Source organism: Moschus berezovskii, chromosome 14 (genome assembly GCF_049115385.1).
Source record: "Moschus berezovskii isolate FMDL1 chromosome 14, NW_MosBer_1.0, whole genome shotgun sequence".
Taxonomy (NCBI): Eukaryota; Metazoa; Chordata; class Mammalia; order Artiodactyla; family Moschidae; genus Moschus; species Moschus berezovskii.
The window spans coordinates 87,524,844-87,535,687 of NC_142473.1; the positions used below are offsets into that span (position 1 = coordinate 87,524,844).

A 10,844-nucleotide genomic window follows, 5' to 3' on the forward strand; every position below is an offset into this window, starting at 1 on the left:
GCCGCGCGGAGAGGCAGGCTGAGAAGCAGCGCTCTCCCTGCGAGCAGCGGGCTCAGGCGCCGAGAGGCTGGCCAGCGCAGCCCCGGGACACGGTGAAGCCCGCCTCAGGCTCTGCCGGGAAACGGGGAGTGGCACCAGCACTCTGCAGGGAACTTCTTGCCCAGAAAGGCAGGAGCTGGAAGCTGAACTAAGCGCTGACGTGAAGAAGCCACCCAGGAGGTGAACACTGTACAGCGTCTCTGTTTTCTTCAATAAATCAATATTGTTCTTTAGAACAGAACAGACTCAAAAATTAGAGACAACTGATGCACCCTGCGCATCTTGGTCTGAGTAAATGAGTTTTGTGATGATATAAGAAAAACTCCAAAATTTTTAAAGAGGGAAAGTGCAATTAGGGTGAACCTGCCATGATGTTTCTAACTGTGAATTAATGTAGTAAAACACAGGGGTGACGCGAACAAGCAAACAAAGCAGGCACATTGTGAGTATCGAGGCTCATTGTACCATTGTCTTGTTTTTCTGTTTGAATATGTTCATAATCAAAAGTTATGAGAAATACAGTTTCCGGGGCTTTGTGACCTTGAGTAAACAGTCTGACCTGTCTGGGTGTTCACGGGCTTTATCAGTGACGTAGGATTAGTGCATCTCAGAGGGCTGGAAGAATTACGTGAGGTAGTCTGTGAAAAGCAGTTCTAAAACAGGGCAGAGCTCCTCACAGGCCACCTCATTCACTCACTGGCCGTGTCTTTGTGAATGTTTCTTTGCTGAGGGCTTGCCCTGTGTCAGGCTTTGTGACACATGTTGGGATTCTGAAGACAGACGGCTGCTACTGTCCTCAGCTTTAATTTTCTAGTGGTATACATCACTACTGAAAATTTCACTGTTTTGTTTGCATTGTTTATTCTCTGCTGAGGAGGTATCAGCGAGAAGACAGATGGGGAAGCACCTCTTTAAAAACTAAAGCTGCAGCTAAAGTTTCTCACTGTCTTCTCAGGCAGACTCTCACTTTAGGTTTGTTTTGTCTTCATGGCTCTTCCCATCTGTCTTCCTATAACAATATCATCTCGGTATTGTCTCCATCTTAAATGGAGGCCGAATTTTAACATCGGTATATCTAGAACACACTTTTCAATTCTCCAAGAGAAAAATCCATCTGTAAAAAGCAGAGACATTACTTTGTCAACAAAGGCTTGTCTAGTCAAGGCTATGGTTTTTCCAGTAGTCGTGTATGGATGTGAGAGTTGGACTATAAAGAAAGCTGAGCACCGAAGAATTGACGCTTTTGAACTGTGGTGTTGGAGAAGACTCTTGAAAGTCCCTTGGACTGCAAGGAGATCCAACCAGTCCATCCTAAAGGAGTTCAGTCCTGGGTGTTCATTGGAAGGACTGATGCTTAAGCTGAAACTCCAATCCTTTGGCCACCTGATGCAAAGAGCTGACTCATTGGAAAACACCCTGATGCTGGGAAAGATTGAGGGCAGGAGGAGAAGGGGACGACAGAGGATGAGACAGTTGGATGGCATCACCGACTCAATGGACATGAGTTTGGGTGGGACTCCGGGAGTTGGTGATGGACAGGGAGGCCTGGTGTGCTGCGATTCCTGGGGTCTCAGAGTCGGACACGACTGAGCAACTGAACTGAACTGAAGGTGCTTATACTGGCATCTGAGCTCCATATCTGCTTTGTAGGTCTGACCTTGGGCAAGTCATCTACGTTATTCTTTCTGTGCCTGCACAATGAAGTTGTGCCTCCGTGGCATAACTGCACCGGCAATTAGAGACGATGCTTGTAACATCTTTGGTGTGCTGCTCGATAAACAGGAGCTTTCATTGTTCAGGTCGTCGTAATTAGTGGATAAACTGTCTCCATGCTAAATTGACGTCTCTAAGGGCTTCCCTGGTGGCTCAGAGGTTAAAGCGTCTGCCCCCAATGCGGGAGACCCGGGTTCGATCCCTGGGTCGGGAAGATCCCCTGGAGAAGGAAACGGTAACCCACTCCAGTATTCTTGCCTGGAGAATCCCATGGACGGAGAAGCCTGGTAGGCTACAGTCCATGGGGTCGCACAGAGTCGGACACGACTGAGCGACGGAACGGAACGGAAGGAAAGTGAGGGTGGAGCTGAACGGGACAGTTGTGTTAGGGGGTCCCTGTTAACCTTAGTCTCTATACAATTAATGATGGCCATGAAGATACTGCTGTAACTTGACACTTTCTGAAACATGTTTCAGCTGAATTGTATGTCTTCAAGCCATCATGAGCTCTGAGCAGCCCAAGTCACAGAAGGACTCCACTGAATAGAGTAAGAGCAATACTGAGCAGTGCTTTTCTAAGGTATGTTTATAAACGCTGTTTGTGGAATATAAAGTATAGACTTAGCCATCCTTGAGACTGGGCTTCTTAGACCTTCTTGCCAATAAATGACTTCATTGTACGTAGGAAATAATAAATAATTTAAAATCTGTCTCATCCATTTTATTCTTCTTGTTTTAGTCAGATGGTGGGAGGAAGATGTTTTAATAAAACTCTTTGCTAGGTCAAAGGAAACTTCAACCAAAAGGGGGGGGAAAAAAGTTGTAATGCTTCCTGAACAACAGCCATAAAATCAAATATAACATCTTAAAATAAGCTATAGAGTGAAAATAATATGAATGCTATGTCATAGCATGAAAATATATGTCGTTCCCTAACATGGCTGATTTATTCAGTAACAAGCATAATCTATATTTGCACAGTGTGTCACAGTTTACAAAGCAATTTTTAAGATGTTTGTTCTTACCATAACCTCGTTAGGCAAGAAGAGAGAGTTTTATTTTCCTCAATTTGTTAATGAGAAGTGAGGAAAAGTGAGTCGTTGCCTAAGGCAGAAGTGGAATGAAACTTGGCCTTAAGCTTACAGATGTTAAGTCATCGCTCTCCCTACTAACTAGACTCTGTTATCATATAAAACCATCATCTCTTTTTCTGAGTCTACAGTGCTCCTTGAATTTTTCAACAAGAAGACAGAATTTTTTGGTGCAAATCATCATTATGCTCGAAAAAAAGTAAAAATTTTGAAGTTGAAAATTATAACCAAGACCCGAAGTAACAAACACTCTAAGAGAGCTGGCAGATTTAAGTATCTGTTTTTGATGCACTTGGGGAAAAGCTGCTTCTTTCTTTATATTTCTCTGAAAACACTGCACCAGTGTAGCAGTGTTAAGAACTTATCTAACTGGTAAGAGAGGAAGCTCAGCTTATATGTTGGATCCCAACTCAAATTCTGATTTAATTATATTCACTGGACTTTTCATATTCATCCCGAGTTTCCATGAAAAACTTTGTGAATGGTATGCAGCAAAGAGAAATAGAAAAGACTATTGTTGCATTCATAATTTTAAAGTACTTAACATTTCTGTTTAGGTCAGTGAAAACCAGCAGGATAATTTCAATACTTCTCAAATGGAGATGGACTCTAAGACAAGTTCAGAGAATATAGACAACACCCAGGCTGAAAGACCCAAAGACCAAACTGTGTCCCCAGAAGAGCCAATTTATGTTACCCTGGATGTAAACATCAAGCAAAACAAGGGAAGGAAACACAGGCTCCCATGTCATGATGGGGGGCGCTTATGGGAGGCTCTCAGCACTCTCGAGGTTGTCAGAAAGGCGATAAAAACTCATCCTGGCAAAGGAAGGCTGGTATACGGCGCAGAAGGAATTGACGGGTTCTTCACTCTTGGAATGGCCCTGAAAACCGCCACATGAGAGTTACCTTTTCTCGAAAGAAGCGAGACAGGGAAAGAGGAACAGGTATTTGGTTCGTTTGACAACACATCAACTGACTGTCAAGTTTTATATTCACGCAGTTGGGAAGACCAGAAAAACTCTTCTCAAATGCAGGTAACTTCACAAAGATGGGCACAAACTCTGCGTCTGTGCTTTCAAAGGAGAAAGCACAAAGAAGGCTGTGTCCGCGGATGGCAGACTTCTTTCCCTTCTGGAGAAGAGTGATTGGACCCTCACTGAAAACCTGAGCATCGTTTAGACAGCTCACAGTTGGCCGATGACATAGAGGGTTGAGGTTAAAGCTCTTTCAGGTTGAGGTTAAAACAAGCGTGAAAGCCAGGGCACCAGCTGCTCGAAATTCTCAGGTCGAGGCTGAAAAAAAGCATGGACACCAGGGCACCAGCTGCTAGAAATTCTGAGTCACAGGAAATAAAGCCTTATGTGTTGAAACAAACAGTCGCGGCAGACAAGCACCCTAGTTTGGAAAGAGAAAGTGATAAAATTAGAAAAAACTTGAGAATAATTTGGATAAAACACAGGGGAAAAATTGTTCGAGTTGTATAAAACAGACTTTGGGAAACTGACCAAAAACTGTGCTCGGGTTGAAGTGCACAAGCTGCTTCTGGGCTCCATGCCTCAGTCGGGTGCCTTGCACGGCACACCAGGAAGAGTACGTGTTCAGCCACTTGCTTTGTTTTGAAAGGGCTGTCCCTTTCCACTTGTCGGCATGTAATATGTCGGACTGTGGCAGAAGACAGAGCCAGGTGAGTGTGCATGTGCAAGTGGCCAGCGTGCTTATGAGATGCTCAAGATGCAAACAAGCACTGCTGTTCCCTGAGCACTGGTTGAGACACCGATGCAGAGCTTGGTTATGCAGTTCTGACAGTGAAGACACAGGGACAGCAAGTGCCTGAGGGGCTGTACGATGGGAATGATCCTGAACGGGACAGCAGACTGCTGTGTATTATTGACCATCCAGCTGCGGGGGCAAAGTCTACTGGTGCCTGTGCTGTGATCCCTCAGGAGCAGCGGGAAGAGAAATACTTGGAACACATTCAGGCTAGAGCTGCAGACCGGCGTGGTGCTTGTACGCAGTGTATCCATATGCACACCCAAAAAAGTTTCCAGGAGATAGTCCCCCGGCCTGACGTGGCGACCCATAATACCGCTTCTCACTTTGGGTCTTCCGGCTCCCCAGTGTTTGATTCTGAAGGCTCGTTGGTGGCCATGAACACTGCAGGCTTCGCTTGTAAGTACCCACAGGGGATTTCCAGCATCATTGAATTCGGCTGCACCCTGAAATCCATTATCTATGATATTAAGAAAAAACATAGAATGTGGTAGGAAGGAATGTTTCTAAACCTGCTGGATGCAAAGAAAGGTGAGTGTTAAGGATGAAAAAGAGTGAGAATTCACTCTACATCCCAGCTGTTCAGGGAATCTTCTATGGAATTGTTATTCCACAGGCAATAATAATAGGTTTCTAAATTCTGAAATGGTAAATCTCATCAACAACAATAATAATTGGACTACTTCCTATGCACCTAGCGCTTTTCTAGGTACACGAAGGAACTGGTTTTAACAAATCTGTGAGGTGGGCTATTATACCTATTTTAAAGTTAAGCAATGTGAACAAAGATTAATAATACTCAGTTTTATGACAATAAAATTAACCATTGTTTTTATTTTTTCATCTTCCGTACCTCCCCCTCGGAGAAGGCAATGGCACCCCACTCCAGTGTTCTTGCCTGGAGAATCCCAGGGATGGGGGAGCCTGGTGGGTTGCCATCTATGGGGTCGCACAGAGTCAGACATGACTGAAGCGACTTAGCAGCAGCAGCAGTATCTCCCCCTAAGCTCAGTTGCTTAAAGGCAGGATGCAAGACTTCTTCTTCTCATTATTCACAATGTCTGGCACATGGAAATTAAGGGCTTAGAAAATATGTAGGTTCATCAGTAGCAAAACTTACGGCTGCAGTTAATCTTAGGTGTATGGGTCAATCGTTCAGTCATGTCGGACTCTTTGCAACCCCATGGACTGTAGCCTGCCAGGCTCCTCCATCCATGGAGTTTTCCAGGCAAGAATACTGGAGTGGGTTGCCATTTCCTTTTCCAGGGGATCTTCCCAATCCAGGGATCGAACCAACATATCTTGCATCTCCTAAATTGGCAGGCAGATTCTTTGCCTCTGTGCCACCTGGAGTGGGTAGCTAAATGCTTGGTTAGAAATGTTCTCAAATGAAATCTTTTAGAATTTCCAAAATCCTCATGATCCAAACTGTCAGGATATATGTTTCCTGAAATTCAGAGGGTAATATCCATTTTCCATGTATTTATAGGCTCCTAGGAGGAAGAAAGCTGATCGCCAAAGAATTGATGCTTTTGAACTATGGTGTTGGAGAAGACTCTTGAGAGTCCCTTGGACTGCAAGGAGATCCAACCAGTCTATTCTGAAGGAGATCAATCCTGGGTGTTCATTGGAAGGACTGATGCTAAAGCTGAAACTGCAATACTTTGGCCACCTCATGCGACGAGTTGACTCACTGGAAAAGACTCTGATGCTGGGAAAGGTTGGGGGCGGGAGGAGAAGGGGACGACAGAGAATGAGATGGCTGGATGGCATCACTGACTCTGTGGACATGAGTTTGGGTGAACTCCGGGAGTTGTTGATGGACCGGGAGGCCTGGCATGGTATGATTCATGGGGTCGCAAAGAGTCAGACACGACTGAGTGACTGAACTGAACTGAACTGAACTGAGGGGGCTATCTTAAATACCATGTTACCTTGTAGAGATTTCCTAGTTTTTTGCCTGAAATCCTTTTCCTGCTCCAGGATGCTGTCTAGTGCCCACATCACATTCCACTGTTAGGTCTGCTTAGACTTCTCTTGGTTGTGACATTCCTCAGACTTTTCTTGTATTTTATGATCTTGACAGGAAGTTTACTGGTCAACTATTTTGTAAAATGCCTTTCTATTGGAATTTGATATTTTTTTCTAATACTCGTTGGACTGGGGCTGTGGGTTTTGGAGAGTAAGATCACAGAGGCAAAGTGTCATTTTTTAGCCAAGAGACGGAGGCAAGCTAAATGTCCACGGAAAGATGAATGGATAACGAAGATGTGGCACATATATGTGATGGGATATGACTCAGCCACGAAAGAATGAAGTAACGCCTGGAGAAGCAGCAAGGAGGGACCGAGCGATCACCGCAGTAAGTGAGGGAAGCCGGACGGAGACAAACACGTGACGTCACTGATCTGTGGGCTCTCGAATAAAAGATACAGATGAACTTGTTCCCAGAACGGAAAGAGACTCACAGACATAGAGAACAAACTTACGGTTACCAAAGGCGAGAGGGGGATCTGAGGAGGCATAAATGAGGAGGCTAGTGTTAACCTACACACAGTGCTAATGCAAAATAGACAACAGACCAGGGCATAAAGGGACTATGCTCGGTACAGTCAGCATTTTTGTAATAACTGCATATACACCTACATAGGAGGAGGCAATGGCAACCCACTCCAGTGTTCTTGCCTGGGAAATCCCATGGACAGAGGAGACTGGCGGGCTACAGCCCACGGGGTCACAAAGGAGTCGTACACAACTTAGTGACTAAACAACAACAACGTACACATACATCTCTGTATAGACACGTCTACACACGCATGCAGACGTGTATGTGCACATGGAGACATGTGGTGTGCTGCACACCAGAAACGAATGTGGTATTGCAGATCAATGATACCTCCATTGAATCAAATGAATAATTATGTTAATAATTATTATATAATAATTATAATTATAGTAAAGATATAAGTATGTGATAATTGGAGAGGGAAATGGCAGCCCACTCCAGTAGTCTTGCCTAGAGAATCCTATAGACGGAGGAGCCTGGCAGGCTACAGTCAATGGGATCGCAAGAGCTGGACACGACTTAGTGACTAAACCACCACCACCAGATAATAATAATAATATTGAATCACTGTTTTGAACCTGAAACTAATATAGGAAATCAACCATATTCCATAAATAATAAAAATAAATAAATATCAGGAAATAAGAAAAAAATAGTGTCATATCGTATCGGGGGTACATACTACCAACATGCTCTGTGACCTGAAGTTAGCCTTGACCACCTGACCAAAGTAGTGTTTATCAGATTTCTCTCCTGTAAAGTTACTTTCTTCTCTCTCCTCTGTCTAATGTACTCTTTGGAAGGAATTCATTGTGCACAGCCCACAGGTATGGAGTGCAGAGTTATGATTCATTTCCCAATGTAAACACCCCTGGAGTATTTACATAATTTGCTTGGACTCCACCTGCGTGGGAGACAACCTAGCACACACACAAGTCGTTGCTGAATGTCCCCAGCAAAGCTAGAATGATAGTTGGCAAAGCCTGTCTTTACCAACACCGAAATGTCTCTAAGGAGTAAAGCTCTGAAACAGGATGGGCTTGAACATTTATTACTGTCTTGCCAGGAGACACCTGTGCCATCATCCAAGCCACGTGTCTGTTTTCATACCTGACACATCGACTAATGTCTCTTTGTTTATTAAACCACAGGAGGACACAAATGAACATCCCAAATGCTCTGCCCTCCAGCCTAGGGGACTTAGTGAATCCGGGGTCCAGGTCATGGGGCTCCTGGTGGGGATGATCGGTACTTATTTTGGGAATCACCTTAACCTGTGTGTTCTCTGGCATCTGGGTGCATCGTTGCTGTGATGTCTGCCTCCAAGACAGCCAGACAGAGACCCCCTAAGCCACCTGCACACTCAAGAAGCCTCTCACTGACCGCTTCGGGCACCTTGCGGAAGAGGCGGGCATGTGAGATCGTCAGAGCTAGTCACAAGTGGTGGAGTGCTGGCAGAGGGCATCTAGAGGACGTGACCGCCTCTTGGCCCTGGAACTGGATCTGGACATCGGGGGCACCTCTGTCCTTGGAAGGGACATGCTGCCTACCATTTCCACAGAGTGAACAGTAAAGTCAAGTCACACCCTTGACTTAAGATACCGAATGGCACTTACATTTGGAATCTAAAAAAGAATGCAAAGGAGTCTGTGTATCAGTGCAAGTCAGAAACAGACTCGCAGACACAGAAAACAGACGTATAGTTACCAAAGGGGCGAGGGAGGAAGAGAGAGACAAATCGGGAGTACAGAGTCACAGATACAAACAGATGAGAACCAAGGGTTTACTCTACAGCATGGGGATTATATGCGATATCTTGTAACAACCTATCATGGAGCATAATCTGAAGCATAGAGATGAATCACTGTGCTGTACACGTGAAGCTGACACTATATTGTATATTCACTATATTTCAATAAAAGATTCTGGTGGGGGGAACGCAGAGACCCACCTGTCTTTTGACTTCTCAACACAAGCCACGCATGTTGCGTCCTTGCTTATGAAGCTGCTCCTCATCAGTTTGGAGTGGTCTGCAGCTCCCTTTGCCCTCCTCCCTGCCTTCCGTGTACAGGGGCCAGTCCTCAGTCTAAGAACCATCGCCTCAACCCCCTGAGAAGTACTGAGTGCTTGCTACCCTGCTGTCTGTCTCCCTGCTCACTCGTGGTTTCGGATGGAGGACCACCCTTGCCCTGGCTCCTCACCCCAGCTTCTGGGATCTTGTGATTCTGTTTCCTTCATGTGGATGTATGGCGACTCTGCCTTTGATGCAAGTGACCCGTGGGCTTCACTCCCTGCAGTGGGAGCCTGGATGCTTCTGAAGGAGCCCCCTGCTGACCCCAGGTAGCTTGTGCCCCTCGTTCAACAGGTCACCATCTGCATCAGACAGGGAGGTTGCAAAGGTGCATCAGGTAAAACCTACAAGCAAGGGGAAGCAGATGAGATGGTTGTTGTTGTAGTTGCTAAGTCGTGTCTGACTCTTTTGCAACCCCATGGGCTGAAGCCCGCCAGGCTCCTCTGTCCATGAGATTTCCCAGACAAGAGTACTGGAGTAGGTTGCCATTGCCACTTCCTTCTCCAGGGGGTCTTCCCAACCCAGGGATGGAACCCACAGCTCCTGCACTGGCTGCTGATTGTTTACCCCGAGCCACCTGGGAAGCCTAAGGACATTTGGACCCACTCGATAATTAGAGCTTCCCAGATGGCTCAGACGGTAAAGAATCTGCTTGCAGTGAGGGAGACCTGGGTTCGATCCCTGGGTCGGGAAGATCCCTGGAGGAGGGTATGACAACCCATCCCAGTATTGTTGCCTGGAGAATCCCATGGACGGAAGAGCCTGGTGGGCTACAGTCCATGGGGTCACACAGAGTCAGACACCATTGAAGTGACTTAGCGCACATGCAAATAATTCAGGGTAATCTTCCTGCCTCAAGATCCGTCATCTATCACACCTGCAAAGTCTCTGCCATATGAGACAACAGTCAGAGGTCCTGGGGGTTAGGACATGGCTGCGTCTTCAGGGGCCATGATTTAGCCTACCACACATATCAGATGAAGATGACTTTGGAAAACATACATTAAGATTGAGTGACCAGGTGCTCTGTTTTTGTTTACTTTCTGTTGCTTAAACTTGCTTTTTTTACTTCATCTTTTTGGGAAATCCTATCTCTAACAAATGCAAATAATAATATAAAATTCATTCAAAATCACATAATCTATTGGGAAAAGTAATAAACAAAGAATTGGGGTTTTGAGTCTCACCATATTCATTGCTAATTTGTGACTTCAGGGTGAAAAAAATTATTTTCTGTGTCCCAGTTTCCCCTTCAATCGTTAGAGGTCATATTTGTCTCTCATCATTCACTTAATGACTAGAATCAAAAGTGCTGGGTAAATTTAAGTTATTACTAGCATAAATGATTATGTTTCAGTGCAATAAATATTATGCTTCAGTGTCTCGCTAACTAAGTTTTCAAGGTGTATTCTGGGAGAAGAAGAACAAGATCCGGATGGGATGGGCTAGAGTTTATAAGACTCTCTGCCATCTTGGAGCAAAAGGCATCCTCCAGTTGATGGGTGAGGGGGAGGATTAAGTGTTCCTTTCTCCTGCCCGCCGCAGGCCCTCTTGTTGATGAGTCTGGATGGCAAGAGGAAGGATTAAGTCA

General features: G+C 45.3%; 2 pseudogenes across 1 annotated transcript; both read left to right on the plus strand.

Annotated features, from left to right (window-relative positions):
- Nucleotides 1–1,783: 1,783 nt before the first annotated feature.
- LOC129553748 (serine protease FAM111A-like) lies at nt 1,784–4,060 on the plus strand (annotated as a pseudogene).
- A 90-nt stretch (nt 4,061–4,150) lies between these two features.
- LOC148775788 (serine protease FAM111A-like) lies at nt 4,151–9,145 on the plus strand (annotated as a pseudogene). Its single transcript, XR_016039022.1, has 2 exons — nt 4,151–5,015; nt 6,106–9,145. The product of XR_016039022.1 is annotated as a serine protease FAM111A-like (transcript).
- Nucleotides 9,146–10,844: the final 1,699 nt, after the last annotated feature.